Here is a 22,401-nt window from a genome sequence, read left to right as displayed (position 1 = left end):
AGTATCTACCCAACCAGCAGTCCCCTACAAAATCTACCAACCTACAGACCCGTACAGTATCTACCCAACCTTGAGACCCCTACAAAATCTACCAACCTACAGTATCTACCCAACCACCAGTCCCCTACAAAATCTACCCAACCTACTGACCCCTAAAGTATCTACCCAACCACCAGTCCCCTACAAAATCTACCAACCTACAGACCCCTACAACATCTGTCCAACGTACACATCCCTGCATCTGACGAACATACAGACTTATAGAGAATCTGCTGAATCTACAGACCCCACTTCATGTATATTACCATGGCAGACCACAGAAAAGTGACTGGTGAGTGTCAAAAATGTGCCAGGTTTGCTAACTAGGATGACGTTTTGACTAGCCTCCAGTTATTTAATACCGACCCATCTGTGCAAACAAATGGTATACAATCAAGCTCAGTTTACTCAGTTACTAAGAAGCAAACACGACAGCAATGACACCTATTCTGTAAAAAAAAAAAAAAATGCACCCACAGATGTAGCAGAGCTGTCTTTGCAAGGAGGAGCTTTGATGAGTTTGTGGGTGGCGTTTCTTGCACTTGGCATCAGAGCCCTGGGTACTTTGCCAGCGATCACCACATTTAATTGTATCTGCCACCTCCTGCCTCTGAAATTGCACAACGATGCCTCAGGTATCTTGAGAGTCTACAACCCAGGTTTGCCAGATCTAGCAGTGTTGCTTTGGTCAGATGCAGCAGAAAGTAACACATCAAATAACATGTAGAAATGGGTTACCTGTGGTTTTATATAGGGCTACATGTTAACTTGAACTACCCTGATGCACATACGATGGCAGCTTTTAAGAGTGGAACATACTCAGCTCTGCTACATCTGTATGTTGCAGATAAATGATTCGATCAATAATGTTAATGATAAGACTTTTCTTGCTGAAATAGACCAATGTAACTTTATCGGTTACGGTTTCCTCCCATTGGGAGTCAAAGAAATGTAATTCAATTATAAAGGAGAGGAAGCATTTAAATTGATAAAGAGATGATGAATGAGGCACAATGGAGTCTGGACGCCTGAGCCCCAACTCAAATGGACATTAAATAAATGGAATATGCTAAACTGGAGCCGGCTCTGGGGAGAAGGACTGCATCTGCCGTGAATAATTATCTTGTCATTATTCTGCCCCATAGAGAAAAGGTAGAGAGGGTCCTGGGGATGGGGCAGGACGCCCGCTCCAAACAAAGGCGGAAAAAGAGAAATATCCCTAAGGAGCAGGTCACACACCACTGCCCCCAGCAAATCACCAGCAGATAATAGATCCCCACAAAGATGAATCCCCAAAATCAATGTATCCTTCTGCTGTACTGGTCATTGTCCTAATGTTTCTGTTGTATACATATCTATGTATCTCATATCTATTTCATCTCCTAGTATCTCATATCTATCTATCGAATATATGTCTATCTCATATCGTAGTTTGTCATATTTATCGATCTATTTTATATCCTAGTATTCATATCTATCTATCTATCTAATATTTATCTATCTCACATCTATCTATTATCTATCTGATATCTATCAATCTGTCAATCTTTTTTATGCTGTGCTATTAATCTGAATTAAAATAACATTCTAAGTTTACCTGCAGTCCCATGTAGACACCATTTGCGTTGTGTCAATTGATAGACTTGGTTCTGCTAAGTCTACTACAAATAGATAGATAGATAGAACATGAATAGCTAGATACTGTAGTACATGTATTAAATAGAAAGATAGATATGACATGCATAACTAGATGGATAGAAAATACAGGCTTAGAAGATAGATAGATAATAGACAGATGGATATGACATGGGTAGGTAGATATTCTGTAGCAATGTGCAGTCCTCTGCCCCCACAGTATCCCTATAAATCTACACATATATCCACTCACTATCCACTTTGTAGACCTCTTCCAGGACCCGGTCCGTCCACAATCCTGGTAGTTTCCACCACCACCCCCTCTGCCCTACAGAATAAGGAATACAGACACCTACCAGCTGCAGAGCCTCCCAGATGCCAGGCAGAGGACACAGCTCCCAGCTCCTCAGAGACTTTGCGCCTTAGTAGTGCTGCTCTCCTCTTCCATGCTGCTCCAGCCTCACACAGACTTGCCCATCCAGCCTTCTGCTCTGCTGCTCAGCTTGACAAGACATTGGGAGTCACTTGAGCTGAAATGAGCAGTGGGGCTTCAGTCAAAGCCCTTGAGAGCAGAGCCACACATCAAGCAGCAGGCTGCTGGCTGCTGAGAAGAAGAAGAAGAAGTCTACTGTGCAAGCCATCAGCAGGACAAGTGTGATTCCTGCCCTCTTTTAAGAAGAACTCCCCCCTTTTTTTCCCCCAAAATCTCCTTTTCTTTCCAGGATAATTCCGCTCAAGACCCAGGGCACACAAGGGCGCTCAGTGTTTCTTTTCTTCTATTAAATGACCCTTTGTAGTAGGAGCGATGTTATGTCCAATTTGCTCTCCAAGATCTTGTAAAAGGAAATACTCAGCCCTACGGAGTATAATTGCCAGCTCGCTCTCTCCCTGTGCCAGAATGTGAGCTTGTTGCAGAGCTCGCCTCTGCTGAATGCTAATGAATGCAGTGATGTCAGCAAGCAAACCCCAGTCTGCCCTGGGACCCTTTCACTGGTCACTGGCTGCTTCCTATCATTCATTTACATATAAATAAACCTCCCCCTAACAGATCGATAATCCCACTGGGTGTTTAGCACAAACAGAATCCACAGCCGTACTGGTGTTACAAAACATCTGGCGACGCTACAACAATTAAGAGGGGAACCATAGAACGGGGACATTTTTTTAAATTTTTTTCTTCTTCTCCAAATGGATCCAGTTGGTCGATGACCAAACACGAACATATTTTCCGTATTAAGTTACCGCTCTGTATCGAGCATCTGTTTTATGTTTCGTTTTTATCTTCGGCGGACGTGGGTTATTTAAGGCAGCTTTTTTTTTTTTTTTTGGGATTGCAGGGGTTGTAGTCTGTAGTTAGGAGGGTCTCAAAAATAATTCCAATTATTTTAGAATTTATGAATCATCGGGCATGGAAAGGATTAAGGGGGTTATTTATTAAGATGGGCGTTTTAGAATTTTTTTTTAATAAGCCCCTGCGCTGGCGGTGGATCCTCCGAAGTTATGTAGAGGCATCCGGCACTGGTCTAAGTGTAAGACGGCTTCCTTGCTGACTTACTTTTAGACCATTTTCTGCACCTAAAACAGGCGTAGAAAATTATGAATACCGCCCCTTTCGCCGCCGCGCCACCCTTTTTTCTAGACCTGCCATGATCGGGGAAAAGTCTCAGACTGAGTAAATAACCCGCTAAATCTACTGATTAGATCCGATTTAGAACGGTCTCTCATCTAGGAACCAGAGAAAAGAGTATCTAAGTCTCACAGATTTAATCAGGACCGTGTAATGCTTCATTTCCCCTCTGGAGGCGCTGCAGGGTAGGCTGGCAGGTTTCCCTGCAGATCACAGCTGATCACTGGGAATCGAAGCAGCAAAAAGAAAAAAAAAAAGGATGCTACAAACAAAAGAAAGGGTTTTGTAAAAAGCGAACAACCCTTTCAATTAACTTATGTAGCCTATGGGTAAAGAGTGTTGACATGTCCACTATAACCCAAGATTGGTTGGCAAGGTTATGCAAGCGTCTGTGGTCCTTGTGGTTGACCTGAGGTCTAATAGTGAAAAAAATATTGACCCCCCCCCCTCATGTAACCAGGGTTACATATTTTTGACGGAGACCAATTTTTGATATAGAAAGTGGTTCTTTTTCAGTAACGTAGGATTTGAAGGACAATGGGAATTCCTAGCGGTACACCAGCTGTTTTGAGGCAAGGTCTCCTCTAATGGCGGTTTGTCTTGGCTTAGTTTTAAGAAAAATTCTGCCAAACCTGAATTTTTAATATACCATAATCATAAGCAGTTTTTATACTGCATACTGTGCAATAAACCTCACAGCAAGCATTCTGGTTTCTCAACGGAAAGTGAAATAAATAATAATTGACTTACATGGAACACTGTGGCCACATTGAGCACGATTTAGTCAGCAGAAACACTGCCCCTTGTGGCCACACTTAGTACAACTTAATCAGCAGAAACACTGCCCCTTGTGACCACATTGAGTACAATCTAATCAGCAGAACACTAAGGAAACACTGCCCCTTGTGGCCATTTAACAAATGACAATTCAGTACAGTAGAAGTGTCATTCCAACTACGGTACATTCCTCATTCCTTCAGAAACTGCTTGCTAAAACTTCTTCAGTCTGACATATTATCTTTCATCGATATTTTGCATGATGTAATGTTCTTTTGGTTAAATTAATTTCATGGCAGTTGCGCCCATACCTTATAGTGACAGGGTCTCTTTTTTTTTCTCTATTAGGGGGAACAGGGATGGCACTATAAAAAAATAAAGCCGTAAACAAATCCAATTGCTATTTTAGACAATACTGCCACATAAGCCCATCATAGACCAAATAATATGGAGAACTAAACACATACCCAAATAATACGGCATTTAAAAATATTCCCGTCACAGCCTACATAATACTCCATTTAAAAAAAAAGTTCCCATCACACCCCACATAATAGCGCTATAATGCTGCATTAAAAAAATACACTCTCATCACAGCCCACATAATACTGCATTTAAAAAATACTCCCATCACAGCCCACATAATACTGCATTTACCAAAAAATACACCCATCACAGACCACTTAATAGTTTATTTACAAAAAAATACTCCCAACCTTTCCCACATAACACTGCATAAAAAAAAATACTCTCATCACAGCCCACATAATACTGCATTTACAAGAAAATACTCCCAACCTTTCCCACATAATACTGCATTTAAAAAATACTCTCATCAGAGCCCACATAATACTGCATTTAAAAAATACTCTCATCACAGCCCACATAATACTGCACTTATCACAGTTTCTGCCCTTGGAGCATCCCCACTAGGAAATGGCACTGGGGGCAACTGCCCAGTTTGCCAATTTGGATTGTAGCCAGATGGTAGCTCCAGCCATCTAGGAACCTGACAATTTAGGTAAAAAAGCACAAGACCAAGGAGAACGTGCCACGGGCGCCTCCTTTAAGAGCACTCCCTGCAGTAGCTTCTGTTCCTGACTAAAGAAAAATACATTTTTACCACTTTGTTGCCTTTGGGTAAATTGGATATTTTCCACACGATTGTATGCTAAACCACTGAACGTGTCCACGCAAGACGAGGTAGATGCGCGGCATTATGTATTCTAGCATTATGAAATCCGTGACCTTCTGTTCCTCATACACAGACTTGAGCATCGCAGATTCCAGTAGCACAACGGAGCTAAATTATTCATCTGATTCAATACCGATCGCGGCAAAGGATTGATTTTCTCCACAGACCTTTTATATGTTTATGTTACCAGTGCTGGAAGGCGCAGGGATGGATGCCGTATATATACTGCGCAACAGATCAGTAACAGTTCTGTCCAAACGTCATCAAGTCACAAAAAGATTCGATGAGATAAGAAATCATCAACGTTAATTAAGCTCAATGGAATATGGGTGTGTAGGTTTAAGCGAAATGTTACACACTCCCTAGGCATAAAATAACTTTTACAAGCTTGTCACGCCTTTGGAGACACGCCCAATTACACGTTTAATAGCTGCGTGACGTAGCTTTCCTGCTCTGCAAAATTCATCTTAAAGTTCTGTACCAGGCCTACAGCGAATATGGATTTTAGGTCCAATATTCTGCCCTGATTCACATCTTAATATGTCTTGATAGAGGTCAGAAATCCGTCTTCTTGAGACAAAGGCATGGTTAGATGATAAACTTCCGGCTTCTTGGACCTCCACTAGAGGGAGCTAATTGTATACGGAGTTGAAAATCTCTAGTGGTAGACGGAGGCATCCCAAATTTTTTCATTAAAAGGGGTTGTGCCAAGTTTTCAAGTTATCAGCTATCCACAGGATATGGGATAACTAACTAAATGGTGGGGATCTGACCACTGGGACCCTCACCGATCCTGAGAACAGAGGTCCCAGGCTGAGCATACTTGCTTCCTGCGCTCCATGTTCTCTAGGGGACTGCTAAAGATAGTCAAGTACTATGCTCAGCTATCTCCAGCGGTCCCATAGAGAATGAAGGGAGTAGCAGGGCAAATGGTCAGGGTGGAGGAATGGGACCACTGCTTTCAGGATCGGTGGGGGGTCCGACAGCTAGATCAGTTAGTGATCCCCTAACCTTGAAAACTTGTCGCAACCCCTTTAAACACAGTGGAGAGAGATTTACTAAGCTAAATGCGCCACAAATCTGCCTTAATTGCGCCAAGAACTGATGTACATGCTTTGCACCACACTTATTATGTCTTTTGCCTGGCATACTGGGAAAGGGGCACGGTCTAAGATGCACCACCGCGTACCAAAATTGCACTAAAATTTGGGTGTAAAGAAAGCCCACAAATAGGAGGTGTAGAATTAAAAGTATACATAAAATGTATAAAGATGCGCCAAATCTATCATCCAGCCTTAGCCACTGTGACAAATTTGGCGCATTTGTAGACTATCTCCTCTAAGTTTATACCGTGTAACTATCAGACAGGCTTATCACATCTGCCCCAATGTCTGCAGTGGATCTGGAGATCAGGACTCCGTCTGTTAGGGCTCATGCACACAAATGTATTTTCTTTCTGCTTCCTCTCCGTTTATTGTGCGGCCTGTATGCGGAACCATTCACTCTAATGGGGCTGTAGAAAATACGGAAGTTACTCCGTGTGCATTGTGTTTCCGTTTATACGCATGGCCGTTCCGCAAAAAAGTAGTGCGTGTCCTATTATTGTCCGCAAATCACGGTCCGAGGCCCCATTCAAGTCAATGGGTCCACAAAAAATACAGAACGCACACGGAACACATCCGTATTTCATCCATATTTTGTGGATCCATACTGTAGAAATTCTATGCCCAGCCCATATTGCTCATGTGTTTGGTGATTAATAAGTTACTGTTTCCGATCCGCAAAAAACGGCTCAAATACGGAAACCATACGGATATGTTTTGTGCAATAACGGAACGTAAGAGGACTTAAATCAGAGGGAAAAAAACCTCACGCGTGGAACGGATCCGTGAAAAACGGACCGTAAAACAACAATGGTCGTGTGCATAAGGCCTTGTAAACAGAGCAGGACAGCCCTTCTGGCTATTCCGGCATTGGGCCGCTCTCCTCTACCTCCCTCCACCTCCAGTGTTACACAGCGCACTCCCTGCACTATACCGCCGACTACAGTCTTAGCACATGCACTGGCAGATGGCCTAGTATACCGCCTTCCAGCTTTGCCAGGGATAGATGAGGTGATGGGGTGCATCATGCAGCTTCTTGCTACTGTAAAGTTCCTAGGCTGCGTGAGCATGTAGTACCGCTACCCACCGACATCCTTCATCCTGAGTCACAGCGCTATAGCGGGATCCGCTCACACAGCTGGGGACAGTCAGAAACAGTAAAGACAGGTTAAGGGTACTTTCAGCAATCTGGATCCAGCAATCTGTATGGATCCAGCAATCTGTATGGATCCAGCAATCTGTATGGGTACCATTTGTGGACGGATCCGGATCCGTCTCACAAATGCATTGCAATACCGGATCTGCCTCTCCGGTTGTCATCCGGAAAAACGGATCCGGTATTTATCTTTTTCACATTTTTAAAGGTCTGCACATGCGCAGACCGCAAAACCGGATCAGTTTTTCTGGAACACTTGGGGCTGGATCCGGCAGTAGGAAAATACCAAATGCTGATATGGACTACTTATGTGCGGGACTACTCATGTCTTGTGTTACTGCAGATAATAGTCCAGAATCATGGAGGCAGGCAGCAGGAATCTGAATGCAAAGCGTGTCCACTAATACATTTCCACCATATCTCCCTCTCTATGGGGAACTATACCTCCCAGCATCCCCATTACACCTTCAAGACCTGCCGGGTGTTGTAGTTTTCAACACAGATTACATTAATGAACTTGCTACCTTCTTAAGAGAGTATTCCCATCTTTTACAGTGATGGCATATAACATCACTATGATCGGTGGGACCTCCACCAAATCTAATCAATGCCTTCCCTTCACAGTTTTTCCCTGACCAGCAACAATACCAAGCATAGCCACTATACAATGTATGGCGCTGTGCTTGGTAAGCTGTGAGGAGGCTGCAGAGCATCGCGGCCTCTTCAGAGATCTAATCGATGGCAGTGCCCGGTGTCGGACCTCCTCTGATCAGGTACCGGAAAACCTGTTTAAGATGGCCATAGACTTGAGAGGGACCAGACAATAGAGAACCATGAGGGACCAGTGCTAGGATCGTTTGGTGAACAGCTATGGGACTAAAGGGATTTATTAACATGCACATTTGGACCCACACATGCATGCAGTTTCAACACAAATGGGATAAGGGGCTGTCAAACAAATCTGCTGCCGCTAATCTCCAGTAAATAGAAATGACTAGAAGGATTATGAGACACATTTATTAAGATCGGCGGTTTAGACGCCGGTCTTAATAACCCCTATACCTGCAGGTGGATCTGCCGGAGTTATGAAGGAGCGCCGGCCTCTCCATAACTTCGGCACATCCAGCGCCAGTGCTACATTTAAGATGGCTTCCTCACTGTCTTACAGTTCGACCTTTTTCTACACCTAAAACAGGCATAGAAAATGGTAAATGCGACGGGCCTGCTGTCCCATCCCCTTCACCACCCACTCCATGCCCCCTTTTTTTAGACCTGGCCTGAGCAGGCAGCGGTCGCAGAAATCTGCGCCAGAAATATGCCTAATTTAGGCGTATTTCTGTTTGATAAATGACACCCTATGTGCTGGATCTTGATTCCCATTGTAACTATTGAGATCTATAATCAAAACTTTTAGGGGGTCATTTACGGTTAGATATACACCACCTTTTGTCGTATATATCTGTCGCAGATTTGTCGCAAAGGGGATTTGCCGAAGAATCTGCAACTTCTTCCCCTTCCACGCCACATACGGCAGTTCTAAAAAAGGAGGCGGAGAAGAGAGAAGGCCGACAGGACCGTCTCATTTATCATTTTCTACGCCACTTTGTGCCATAGAAAATGATCTAAATCTACGTCAGCAATGGAGTAGATTTAAGGCTGTCAAGCCCTGGCGGTGGATGTGCCTAAGTTATGTAGAGGTTGGTGCAGGGCTATTAAGACCAGTGTCTAAAATGCTGGTCTTGATAAATGACCCAATTAATGTCCATGACTAGATGCAGACCACCTGAGGGTCTCTCGCTCCTTTGTGTCCCGCCAGCGCAAGTATTTATAGTGCAAGAAAACTGCTGCTTCTAGGCGCTTTGGGCTAATAAGTCTGTCTGGTATCATCGTGACGCATTCTCTCTCTAAACTCTCCATGCCATATGGATGTAACGTCCTTTTCTTGGGACCCCCAAGTGACACAAAGGACATACATTCCATATATCACCACCTGCTGCTTCTGGTCAGTGCAGCAGTGATAAGCAGGGGATTATGGCCAGGAGTCACTGCTATTTACTATGTCCTCCCAAGGAGTCATAAATACCAACATGAGAGTAGAGTAAACTATGCCCAAGACGCAAGGACATCATGGACATTGTTTAAATCGCTTTCCTTGATGAGAGATTAGTACATGATAATTAGCGGTGCCTGTACATATATACCACGAGTTATCTGCTTTCAAAGGCCAGCTGCTACCATGGAAATAGAGATCTGCACGACTACAAACCCTTGCCGTTCAGCACTGGTCGTAGCCATGGGGCTTAAAGGGGCTGTCCAAAGCAGACTACCCCAGTCCGTATGTCCAATTAGGGCACACGGGCATCACAGATGCAGTACTGATTGGATAATGTCAGACTGCGCAGGGACACACCCCAACTGGTAACACCCGGATGAAACTTTATGGCAGACTGCTGGCAACGCAATCATAAACTTATAGTGGGAATAGTAGAGGAATAGCACAACATACATTCATCAGAATAGATGCTCCATGGAGAATGCAGTTAGTTACTAAAACAGACAGGAGAGGGGACAGGTCCTCTTTAAAACTGGAAGTTGTAGGGTCTGTAACTGGGATGACCACCAATTGCCAGAACGAAGGAACCACAGGTGATGTCTCAAAGTTCCTTTGTGGCATTTTCAAAGATGACATGAGATTTCTCTATCAGAAAGAAATGCCCCTTTATCCAGCCTATCGGTGCCCATAACTGTAAAGTGGTGCCATGAACAGAAAAAAGAAGAGGTGCTGTGGGATCATGGGGGACACCAGGAATCAGGGTGATCATTAGAAAGGACCAGGGGTGAACAGTTGAGGTCTTATTTAGTTAACACGGACTACAAGTAGCAGCACTCTGCACAGGGCTTTTAATAAGCGTGATAATTCTAAATTCCCCTAAAATTTTGAATGTCAGGAGAGGCAAGTCTGACAGTGTAGGTCCCATCTGTTGGAAACCACCTTGTCGCTGGTAGATGGGCCCAACACAATTAAGATCAAAAATGTGTGCAAAGAACTTCTAAATTTCATATAGGCAGTTTACATGTATTCATGTTTCTAGTGTTTGCTTGTGTCTTTGCATAAGGCAGTGTTCTGCTACTTGTAGTCCTTGCTTGCTTTTACATTGCAACCATGGTATGGTGTACCTGAACCCCTATCTTCATATTGTTTAGAGGTGCTGCTCTTTGTTTTTTGCTTAGGTCTTTTATTTAGTTGTCCAAAAGTTTTCACACAACCCCATGTCTGGGAATGTCTGGGAACACCTTTGAAATATCACGCGGCGTACATGTCATCCTACTCATAAAGAGATCATCCCAGTCTGGTCACCACATTATCTACCGCTACGATCTCGATTCACATTGGGGATTGCGAAACGTGGACAACTTTAACAAATTGCTGGTCTCTTGTGCATCACGTCAGAAATTCTATTACATGACACATCTACTAAATATATTAACCCTTCAAATATCGGTCTGCTACAAATAAGAAAAAGCGACACAGTTTTGGCTTGGTGTTCGAGAACCTCGAGGAAGCACTGCCGGCAATAGAAGCGTTAAGCTCAGAGTCTCAGGCTGTAATGAGATGTGTGTTTGCAGAGGCAGACTCTTAGCAGATCATTTTATCAGCCGCACATCTTGTTATCAGGAAGGTGGAGATAGATGAGACCTGGAATGGCCTTTGATTTGCAGCAAATTGTGCAAGTTAGTAGGGAAATACAGAGAGCACAGGGTTCAACACACAGAAGAATGAGACAGATCCAGGTCCTCTTCTGTTATCTAGGCTTCCTTGGTATGCACAATGCACACATAAGATGCTCCATTGTGACCCTTTGACCTATGTGTCATATCTTTGGACTGTCCAGAAGTGTCATGGTGCCCAGAGATGTGGAATTTTAAAACAATTTTTACTCAACTGCGCCCCAATAAGAGCAAAGTTCTTTATACGGCACTAGACAGTATCTTGGGGAATATATCTACCAAACGGCATCCAATGGAGCAAGACACAATTTACACTCCGATTTATATTGAATCTGCGTCACGGATCAGCGGGTGTGAACCCACTGTGCCACTGACTGGCTATACTCTGTAGGGGCATGTCTAAGCAACTACCTGGTTTTCACTAGAGCCTCAGATGGTGAGGATAGACTTGAGCCGTTAGGGTAGTTGCCAAGGGCTACTCCAGAGCAATCCCCGAGTCAGTGGCAGCTGGTCCAGGCAGACCAGGATGTACCTGAGTAGGTACCGGAAGTACCAGTGTAGTCAGGCGGGTAGAGATGTTAGCAGGAGCAACGGTGCAGGACTAAAGGATAAGCCAGAGACGTGGTCAGACAGGCAATAGGTCAGGGCAGGCGGCACAGGTACAGGTCAGGCAATCCAGGTCGGCAACAGGAGAGACAAAGCAGGGACGAAGTATAGATCAGGAGCACACGAGAGTATCAGGAACCAGCAAACTCAAGGACCTTGACACTGAGGTATCTGGGAAGGGGGCTGAACCACTAAAATACCTGCAGGAGAGCCAGAGTTGGTCAGAGAGGTCACCGGACCTATCCCACACAGCCCGGGGAGTGATGCGCTCCGCCCTTAGAGCAGTGTAACACGAAACCAGCCAAACTCATGCTGTGTCCAGGGCTGAGTGGAAGCTGCGGAGCGGAATCTTCAAAAGCAATAACACCTACAGGAACAGAGCTCAGGATCGCAGAGGTGAAATGGGAAGCACCGGCCACAGGTCACTGCTGAGCGCAGCGCCCGGGACCGCAGCGATAATCGGGGGAACAGCAGCGTACAGCACCCGCTGTTACAATCTGTCAGAAAAAGCCACTATATGGAGGCAAATATATGGTAACTGTATTATGGTTCCATGCACAGCGCCGGGATGGGTCATGTGTACGAGCCCTAATTTTGCCGAACTGATTTCTGCATCCCGTTCCATTCATGAAAACCAACATTTTTACATTTGTTTTAACTTTGATTAATGCTTACGTTTTTCGTCCTTTCATTCTGGAAAACAGAAGGTGGCTCTGTTCTTCGGGCATTAGAATTGTCTTCATAATTTTTGTAAATGGATGATTTAAACACTTGACGGGAGATTTCTATAGTTGTATAAAATGGTGTTTCTTACGTATAAACTGTGAGATATACAACCAGACGAGTATATTTTGCGATCTAGGAGAACACAATGGTCCATCCATCTTTGACAATTCCTGTACAAGTAGTATCAGGTTAGAATAGCACAGTGCCGTTGTATTATTAGAACTTTAAAAGGGTTTTCCTTTAATCTCTACTTAAAGGTGGATTTAAACTGCACGATAATCTGGCAGATTATGGGAATGAACGTTCCTGCGAATGCTCTTCCTGGGCAGCAGATTGTGTGGTCTAAACAGAGATCTGCTGCCCAGAAACATTGATTCTGTTTGGGGACGTGCAATCGCAATAGTGACGCCTTGTGTCACTATGTAGGTCTTCAACTCCCAGGACCCTCACCAATCAGCTGTTGGAAGGGGGAGCAAAGCTCCATGAGTGCTTCAGCTTCTTCCTAGGTCAGTGACGACATCATACATCGGTCACATGTAGGGCAAGTAAATATAAAGGGACTGGGCAGTAAATTGAACCTTTGAACTGGATGAGACGAGGCCTAGTTGCATCTGCATCTACAGAAACCCTGTGGTCTATTTCAGACGGCAGTAAGGTGACAGCCTCTATTACACTGCAACATCTGGACCAAGCAGGGTTCTACAGAACTAAGCTCAGATCACCACAGAACCACGTGTGCTAAGTTATAATCTTCTCGTGTCAAAGTTTTGTGCATTTTCTCAAAGACAAAACGGACACCTATTAAAAGTGGACTTGCAAAGGGTCTTTGCATAAACTCGTGACGTGAGGTTCTCTGTTGTATTCAACTCCGCGCCGGGCGCACCAAGGACACCACTATAAATAGATGCTATTTCTATCTGAAAAGAAGCTTGCATGCATATTCAAACTGTAAACCTGTGATAGAATATAAATGATGCTTCTTTCATTATGCAACGAACAGATAGGTCAATGCTAGGGCCGGATTCATTGTCAGATTGCACAAATTACTAATAGGCAAAAAATTCTGAAAAACATTTCCCTAAATGTAGTTCATCTGCTTAATACAGCAAAGGCATCTGACTATTCGCAATACCAAACCTTTACCATGAGATGAGTTAGGCCATGTAGCTTCTTAGAAGGGCTCTGTCAGCAGTTTTGACCATGCTAATCTGCTGACAGCACTAGACAGCTGTCGGGGAGAGCTGGACAAACATACCTTTTGTGGAGCTTTTATTATCAGGACTGGTGAGAATATTCATTTTCATTCTGCCAGATTCTGCTCCTGTAAGTGCCCAGCTTCTTATATTATCAGGAGTGGTGAAAATATGAACTTTCATTTTGCCTGGTTTTGTTCCTGCAAGTGCATGGGAGGCAGAGCTTTACTGTGAAATGCTCTCGACAATTGAGCTGCTTCACGCACCCTACCCCTTTGCTAAGAGTGACAGCTGTAGAATCCAACCAGGAGACCACTACAGTTGTCATTTAGAGCAGAGAGGAGGGCCTGTGAAGCAGCTCAATGCAGAGAGCACTTCACAGTGACGTTCTGCCTCCCATGCGCTTACAGGAACAGAACCTAGCAGAATAAAAGTTCATATTCTCACCACTCCCGATAATAAAACCTCCACTTTCACTTCAATTGCTTGTACTGCTCTCCCCAGCTTCTACCTGGTGCTGTCATCAGCTTAGCATGATCAAAACTGCTACAGACTCCTTTTACTTTTGTTTACTCCTTTCACCCTTCCCTTCCACCTCCCTACGTAAAACTCCTGATGTCTAAAAAGTTACATACTGTATGCGGCTAGGATCACACAAATTGTGCTCTGGACAACTGTCCCTTTTGTTGGTGTTAAATTGTTGGAAAATTGAAATGAAGACATCGATCCCCTCTCCTGCGCCTCTCTGAGGAGTGGTGCAGAGATTAGCAAGCCATAGATCATTAGTGGCCGTGCTTTTTCACAGTGCAATTTACTCTTTGAGGAGCGTGAGTTGGACGATCAACCAGTGGACCACTCCATGAAGACAAGTCATATGGCGTGTGGAAGGCACTGGTTCAAATTGTTTGCATGCTTTTCCAGATGCCCCAGTGTTCCCATAATATGACAGAAGTCACTCTTTGCACTTGCTCCAGAGAGAGACCTTCTTCAAATATGACCATTCTTGCTCTAAGCTTTGGGGTATATTGACTATCAAAAAGGGTGAGTCCAGCTTGAAGACAACCTTATGGTCTAAATTTAAGATCCCACAATAGCTACTTAGACAACCAGTAGATTATGATCTACTATTTGGCCATCACCACCATAGAATGTGGAGCTGTCGGACAACAGGCCATGAAGGGGACAGACTAAAAAAATATTTCCACTAATTGAAAGGGATCTATATCCATCAGTAAGATGTCCACCTATCTTGGGATATATTGGGTTTATACTGAACCTTTCATTCAGTGCTACTGCCTTAAAGGTGAACACCTAGAAGGGGTATACAGTAAAACCTCTGCCAAAGACCACCACTTTGAGCAGACCACCCTATTATCCAGACCAGATTTTCTGTGTCAGATATTCAGTTCCATCATAATGTATGTTAGACATACTGGTAATCTTCTTTGAGAAGATCATCCCCTTATAGAGACCAGATTTTTTAGTTCCATCATATAGTATACATACTGGCCACCTTCTTTGAGAAAACCATCCCTTAGAAAACAATTCCAAGTCTACTGCTCTGGTAGAAATAGCCAAGCTCTGTACATAGGTGATAAAACACTGGAATACCCAATTAAAGGGGTTATCTGGGAATTTACATTGATGTCATCAATATCAGATCGGCGGGGGTCCCGGGTGTCAGATCTGCTCTTAGAAGAGGCCGGCGCTCTGTTAGCACCACACCCTCTTCCTAGGCCATGTGACGTTACCGTAAATCGGTCACATGGCCAAGTTGCAGCTCAACTCCATTCAAGTCAATGGAGCAGAGCTGCAATACCATGCACAGCTGCTATCCAATGTACAGCGTTGTGCTAGGAAAGCTGCCATGAGCCTTTTTTTAATATTAATCATATACTTCTTTTCTAACCTGCTTTATTCTATTTTATGTACATGATTACGAGGGCGCCCATCCTGCCTGAGCTGCGGTTAACAGCATTTTAGAGATATGCTTTACAGCAGCCATCTTGACAATAGCCACAATAGACAGGAGATAATCATTTTACATTCTATGGGAGAGTTTTATAGACACACTTTGTGACCTGTGCAGAGGCCATTATGCAGGGAGGGGAAGTAGATAAGCTGTTACCATAAGCTATTTTGAAAAGTGGATCCTGTGTTGTCTATATACTGTATAGGTGTTACCTATCACTGTAACCCTGCGAAAGCTGCAGGATAATTATTTTTCTTATATAGATTGTGATATGAAAATGTAAAAAAAAAAAATCACCAAAAAATATGTTTAACATAAACAATATACTTTTTTCTGATGACACATTCCCTTTAAATACTGCAGGTCTTTATTCAGAACTGGGTTTTCCAGAAGTAAGTACTTTCCAGAAGTAAAATACTGATGACCTATCCTCAGGATAGGTCCTCAATATCAAATCACTGGGGGTCTGACATCCAGCACCCCGCCATCATCTCTTTGAAGAAGCTGTAGGGCTCCGGTGAGTGCTGCAGCCTCTTCCTAGGCCAGTGATGCCATGTTCTTTCGTCACAAGGCCTATGTGCAGATCAGTCCCATTCAAGTGAATGAGCCTGGGTTGCAATACCAAACACAGCCACTATACAACGTATGGCACTGTGCCCGGTATGGTATGAGGAGGCCACAGCGCTCATCTGAGCGCTTATCCCTTTTAAACAGCTTATCAGCCGAGGTGTCGGGAGTCGGACCCCCAGCGATCTGATACTGATGACCTATCCAGAGGATAGGTCATCAATATTCTACTCCTGGAAAACCCATTTAAGCAATCTCTACTTGATGTAGCTGTATACAAACCAATTTGGGGCATTTAGAGATAAAATTTATAAAGATATAAAATCAATAATGTAACCACATAGCTGTCAATCATTTCTTCTGGGACCATGGGAGCAATGCAATATTAAAATAATGGTCACAAGCCAGTCTATGATTTAAGTCTTTCATAAACCCCAGGAAGAAGAGTCTGATATTTCCCTGCCAGGAACTGTCCACCAAAGACGTAGCTCAATAAAAAAAAAAATTCCCACAGGGGATAAGGAAAAATCAATACATGCAGCCAATTTAAAAGGCATCATCTCTTTAAGTGCAGTACAGCACTTATCTGCCTCATCCCGACACGCGGCAGTCCTGTGATCTAGGATTAGCCGAGGATACAGACAAGTCTTTAAACAAGTGAAAAATTACTAGCTCGATCGCTGATCGAGTCAACAAATTAATTTTAAAGAGCAATTCCATCCCTGGAGAGGCAAATAGCAACCTAATGTAAATGCAAGGGTAGGTATTAAAAAATATACTCAAAATGTCTGAAAATTCTGGCAATATGATGGCATGTTCTAAATTCCATCTTTTCCTGATTTTTGCCTACTGAAGATGGGTCTGAGATAGTTGTCCTTTTGGGACCCTGCAGCAGTTCCGTCACTACAGTGTGGATCTTCATTTTCAGAAATTTTGCAAACATATCCCATAGGTTTGGCATTATTGCAGCCTTAGGTCTGTTTCACATTTGCGGTAAACAGATCCGGCAGTCTGTTCCGACAGGGAATGGCCTGCTGGATCCGTGAATACTGGGCGCTACCGAGATACTGTCCAGTCATATTCACTATTATGGGGAATAGCGGATGTGGCGAAACTAACCTCGCCACTAGGTTTTTGAGGGGCCTGGTTGCCAGCCTCTTGCCCCAAGATTATGGGCCCTCTCATCAGCCAATCTTCCTTTGTTCACAAAGGACTTTTACTAACTTTTGAACCCCTGGTCTAATTTGTGCCATTTTGGGATATGTTAAATGTCTATGTTACTGTAATGGGTGGGACATTGTATGTTTGAGTGGTGATGTCTGTCCTATTGTCTCCACATGTGTATTGGCGATTTCCCTTTGTCCTGAGAGATAATTGAATTACTCCTCGGTTGTCTCCAGGACAGAAGACATTGTGTATTCTCCTGCCTGTGATAATTACATCAACCCATTGTACCATAATTGTATCACAGGCAGAGGGGAGGATTTTGTGTGGGAGTGTTTTACTGTATTGTATGTGGTTTTTGGTTGTTTTTACAAAACCCTGTGGGTGGTTCTGATGTGTACCAATGTTATATAAGATCAATAAAACACACAGCTCTGGGTGACCACTGTTTGACCCTCAACACGGAGCCTCGTCTCGTTCTTGGGGGGATTCACTGTATGCTGTTAGAGACTGATTGCTAGGAGTGTAAGCCGCTTGGGTGCGTTTCCTATTCGTCTGCTAGCAGCTATTTGTGAGGTTCCGTTCGGGACTTTGGAGCATTGCCTTGTATGCTGTTACAGCGGAGATCTGGCCGCAACCCGGACAAATCTCTGGATATTTGTCAGGTAGCGTCCGAATCTCCGCCGGTCCCCATTATACTGAATGGAGCTGGACTGTATCAGGGTAGCTCCCAGTAGCCATCGTCTAAGGGTCCATTCACACGTCCATAAAATGGGTCCGCATCCGTTCTGCAATTTTGCGGAACAGGTGCAGACCCATTCATTTTCAATGGGGCCGAAATGTGCTGTCCGGATTCGCACTTCCGTTCCCCAAAAAAATAGAACATGTCCTATTCTTGTCCGAAAATGCATTTTCTATCTGCCGGCGATGTGCGGTCCGCAAAATGCATAACGCACATTGCCGGTGTCCATGTTTTGGGGATCTGTAAAACACATAAGGACGTGTGAATGGACCTTAACTCCTGTTTCACAAAGCCTGCCGGATCTGTTTCCCGCACATGTGATACAGGCCTTAAACGATGGCTAAGCATTTTATTATGTCCTAATAGAGAATTCTAAATTAATAAGTCTTCAATTCACAGGGGCGGACTGGTCACAGACCCTACAGGGAAACCTCCGGGTGGGACAATGCCCAGGGTGCTCCCGGAGCTCTCCTCATGCCGCCAGCCATGGTAAGTATTGGTCTGACGCTTTCCTCCAGACTCCTCAATTCAACTGTATTGCCATCCTATGGCAACTGGTGTAGGAGGACAGAACGTGGTGGCTGGTGATGGCCACCACTTAGGGGCAGTTTTTGGGGAGCTATTTTGTGCTGCATTTTGCCTCTGCTGAGGTGGTATAACGTAATGAAATATGGTATTGTTGACCTCGCCTACTTGTGTTGACCCTGGCTTTTGTCAGTTTGGGCCCCTCAGTTTGAGCCCCACTACAAAATATGGCCACTTTTTTTTTCTAGGGCCACTTTAAGTTCTCAGTCCACCCCTACCTATTCAGGACCTTCATCTATTAGCCATAATTCAGAGTAGCTACCAAGCGCATCTCTCCCATTGGAGGACTCATCACATCTATGCATTACATAGACAGCTTAGGTAATACTTAATTTATCTTGTGGTGGCGCTGCAGAAGAAGGGAACACTTGCTGCTAGGTTCCCTCAGCGATCTCAGCTGATCACCGGGGGGCATACCTTGTAATCTGCTTATTATCAAATTACAATTCTAACAAAAATGAACTGTCCAAAGCGGCTTCCCCTTTAGCCTGCATGTTCGTACAGAAACCTCTATAGCTCCACTGCACAAATGACAGTCTATGCATATGCCTAAACAAACATGGCCTCTCTACAAGGTAGTGGTCCCTTTGATCTTGGCTGTATTTTAAACACGGGTGTTACTAATAATCCTAGGATTCACTTCAGTGGACACTATCTTCCAAAAGCACAGACGCTCTAGACGTCAAGGACACACAAGATTTACAACTCAAGGACATCTTCTAAACGGCTGGACGTATTCCTGGTATTAGGTTTGTTTTAGTTCTTTTCCATAGTCTTTCCCACCATGATTGATCCAACCTTGCTATGCATCTCCACTGACACTGCATCTATTACATCAGACGCCCATCTCAGGGTATTGACTATTCTGCATTGTAAATTCCACCAGACCTTCCCAACGTGTCTACACATCAAAGTAAATGACCCATCTCCATGTATTTGAATATAAACTCTCTGCATGGAGTTCTCCCAGCATCCTTCTTTCTCAACCAAGGATAATCTAAAGTTTAAAAAAAGAAAACAACCTAAATATAATATTACCATGAAATCCAATTGCTCCAATGACATTGCTCAAAATATATTGGCTGAGAGTCTCATATTTTATCATATCACATTGAGGGCTTTGTGCATATATAACGTTTCCATCTATTGTGTTAGTGCATTATTTTCTGTGATTTTAATTCCAATGACTGAAGTTATTCTTTTCATATTTCCACTGTAATTTTCTGGACTTTATTTTTGGAATATAATTAGTTTTCCCAGGGAACAGAATTAAAAGCTATATCCACCATTGCAACCCTTTTCTTTTGCTCCAAGGCATTTACCCAGGGCCATCTTTAATATTGATTGGACCCTGGGCAATAATTTACTTGGGCCTCCTGGATCCCGTCTTCCCACACCCTAGCATGCAATCACACCCTCCACCACAACCTCATAGCAGCCCCCAGTAGCCATATAGCAGCCCCCATTAGCCTCATAGCAGCCCCCAGTAGCCTCATAGCAGCCCCCAGTAGCCTTATAGCAGCCCTCATTAGCCTCATAGCAGTCCCCATTAGCCTCATAGCAGCCCCCAGTAGCCTTATAGCAGCCCCCATTAGCTTCATAGCAGCCCCCATTAGCCTCATAGCAGCCCCTAGTAGCCTTATAGCAGCCCTTATTAGCCTCATAGCAGCCCCCAGTAGCCTTATAGCAGCCCCCAGTAGCCTTATAGCAGCTGCCAGTAGCCTTATAGCAGCCCCCAGTAGCCTTATAGCAGCTGCCAGTAGCCTTATAGCAGCACCCAGCAGCCTCTCCATCAGCCCCCAGTGCCTCTCACCAGCCCCCAGAAGTGTCCATCAGCCTCAAATATAAAATTAAAAAAAAACACTTACCTCTCCTGCTTCTGGACGCCGCCGCTCCTCTCCTCCAGCGCGATCTGCATCCTCCTGCTGTCGGCTGTGCTATGAAGGCTGCACACAGCGTGACGTCACAGAGCGCCTTACGCCTGTGCGCAGCCCTGCATAGCCGAGGACCAGAAAGCGGCGAGTACAAACCCTTCAAGAGCTTCCCGGTCCTCCGGTACTAAGCGCTTCCATAATGGAAGCGGCTCATTAGTATTCGCCCCATAACACGCAGGGGCATTCTCCCCCCACATTTGGGGGAAAAATGCGTCTTACGGGGTGAAAAAGAGGCAGCTGCCTTGGGCCCCCCAGGAGCAACTGGGCCCGGGGAAGCTGCCCCTTTTGCCCCGCGTTAAAGACGGCCCTGCATGTACCGTACAACACCAAGCAACTTGGCATGGAACTTTTATTACAAATTTCCTACGCTTTTGTCTATATATTCCCTGTACGTCTCCATGGCAACAGACTACAAACAAATCCTGTGTAGTCTGATCTTGCAGTCGTACTCCCTTTCATTGCTCCTCTGCTCTGAAGGATCAGAAGGTGGAGGCTACTGGATGCACTGAACCTTTTGGATGCACTCTCTGTTATGCTTTATGACTGGCCACCCTTTTTGTAAAAATATATGGTGGACCTGTATTTGTCTGTGTTATCAGGCACTATACACTTTACCAAAAAAAAATAAAAAATTGGGGTTTTTGTTACATTGTATCTACTGGTCAACTGTTTAAAAAAGGGTTTTCTGGGAGCACAATACTATGACCTATCCTCAGGATAGGTCATCAATATCCGATCAGCGGGGGGTCTGACTCTTGGCACCGCCACCGACCAGCTGTTTGAAGAAGCTGCGTCACTCTTCCTAGGCCAGTGACGTCACGTTCCTCAGTCACATGGCCTCTCTGCAGCGCAGTCCCATTCTCATGAATAGGCGTGGGCTGCAATACCACGCATGGCCACTATACAATATACAAATCTGTGTTTGGTATGCCTATTCGAACAGCTGATCTGATCGGTGGGGGTGTTGGGAGTCGCATCCCCACAATGTGATATTGATGACCTATCATGAAGATAGGTCATCCATGTTTTTAAAACCCCTTCAATTCCCTATCTAGTCATTCATGTGAATGCAGCTTTGTATAAAGGCTTTTCTCGGATTGCAGGCATGTATCCATGCATTGATTTACTTTACCCCTTTAGGCCCTCCTGACAATAGGAGATATTTTGGCACCCTAGCTGACGCGTTGTATTATAGGCACATCGTTCACAAATAGTTTTGCTGTGGGCTGTGAGCGCACGTACATGGGCATTACGGCAACGTACACATGCAATTGTAGCCTACAAAAAGAGTTTGTGAATCAAATTCAGCTGCAAACTATAATTATGTGTTAATTAAAAAAAAAAAAAGAAATTCTATTTTTATTGCAGTCAAATTCTAACGAAACAACAAGATGATTGCACAGCACAGAAGATTCTGACAAGGGGAAAATGTGAAGTCGCGTTGGGCATTCGCCAACAGGGGACTGAGGAAGAAAGGGTTAATGTTCTAAATCAAAGATAACTTGGTTGGAGCACATTGGAGGCTCGCTGCTGCCAGAACCATGGGCAGATCATTAAAAGCCAGTCGCTGGTCTTATGGGAAAGAAAACTGAGGGGGCAGGAAGGAAAAAGCCAAGCACAGAGTTCTGTACAATTTCCCTTGGACGTGGGA

The 22,401-nt window shown here is 44.3% G+C and overlaps 1 protein-coding gene across 4 annotated transcripts in view; it reads right to left on the bottom strand.

Moving 5' to 3' along the window:
• Positions 1-22,401, bottom strand: part of PRICKLE2 (prickle planar cell polarity protein 2) — a 254,775-nt gene that overhangs the window by 71,369 nt on the left and 161,005 nt on the right. Inside the window, exon 1 of one of the 4 annotated variants that reach the window (XM_040407102.1) lies at positions 2,031-2,644. The exons of the other annotated variants lie outside the window; for them this stretch is intronic. The gene's annotated coding sequence lies outside the window, so the exon portion shown is untranslated. Of the gene's footprint in view, positions 1-2,030; positions 2,645-22,401 lie in introns of those variants that run through there. 4 annotated transcript variants of the gene reach the window in all.

Source organism: Bufo bufo, chromosome 9 (genome assembly GCF_905171765.1).
Source record: "Bufo bufo chromosome 9, aBufBuf1.1, whole genome shotgun sequence".
In the NCBI taxonomy this organism is placed as follows: domain Eukaryota; kingdom Metazoa; phylum Chordata; class Amphibia; order Anura; family Bufonidae; genus Bufo; species Bufo bufo.
The sequence above is the reverse complement of the archived record's forward strand: the minus strand, read 5'-3'. Positions and strand labels throughout refer to the sequence as shown.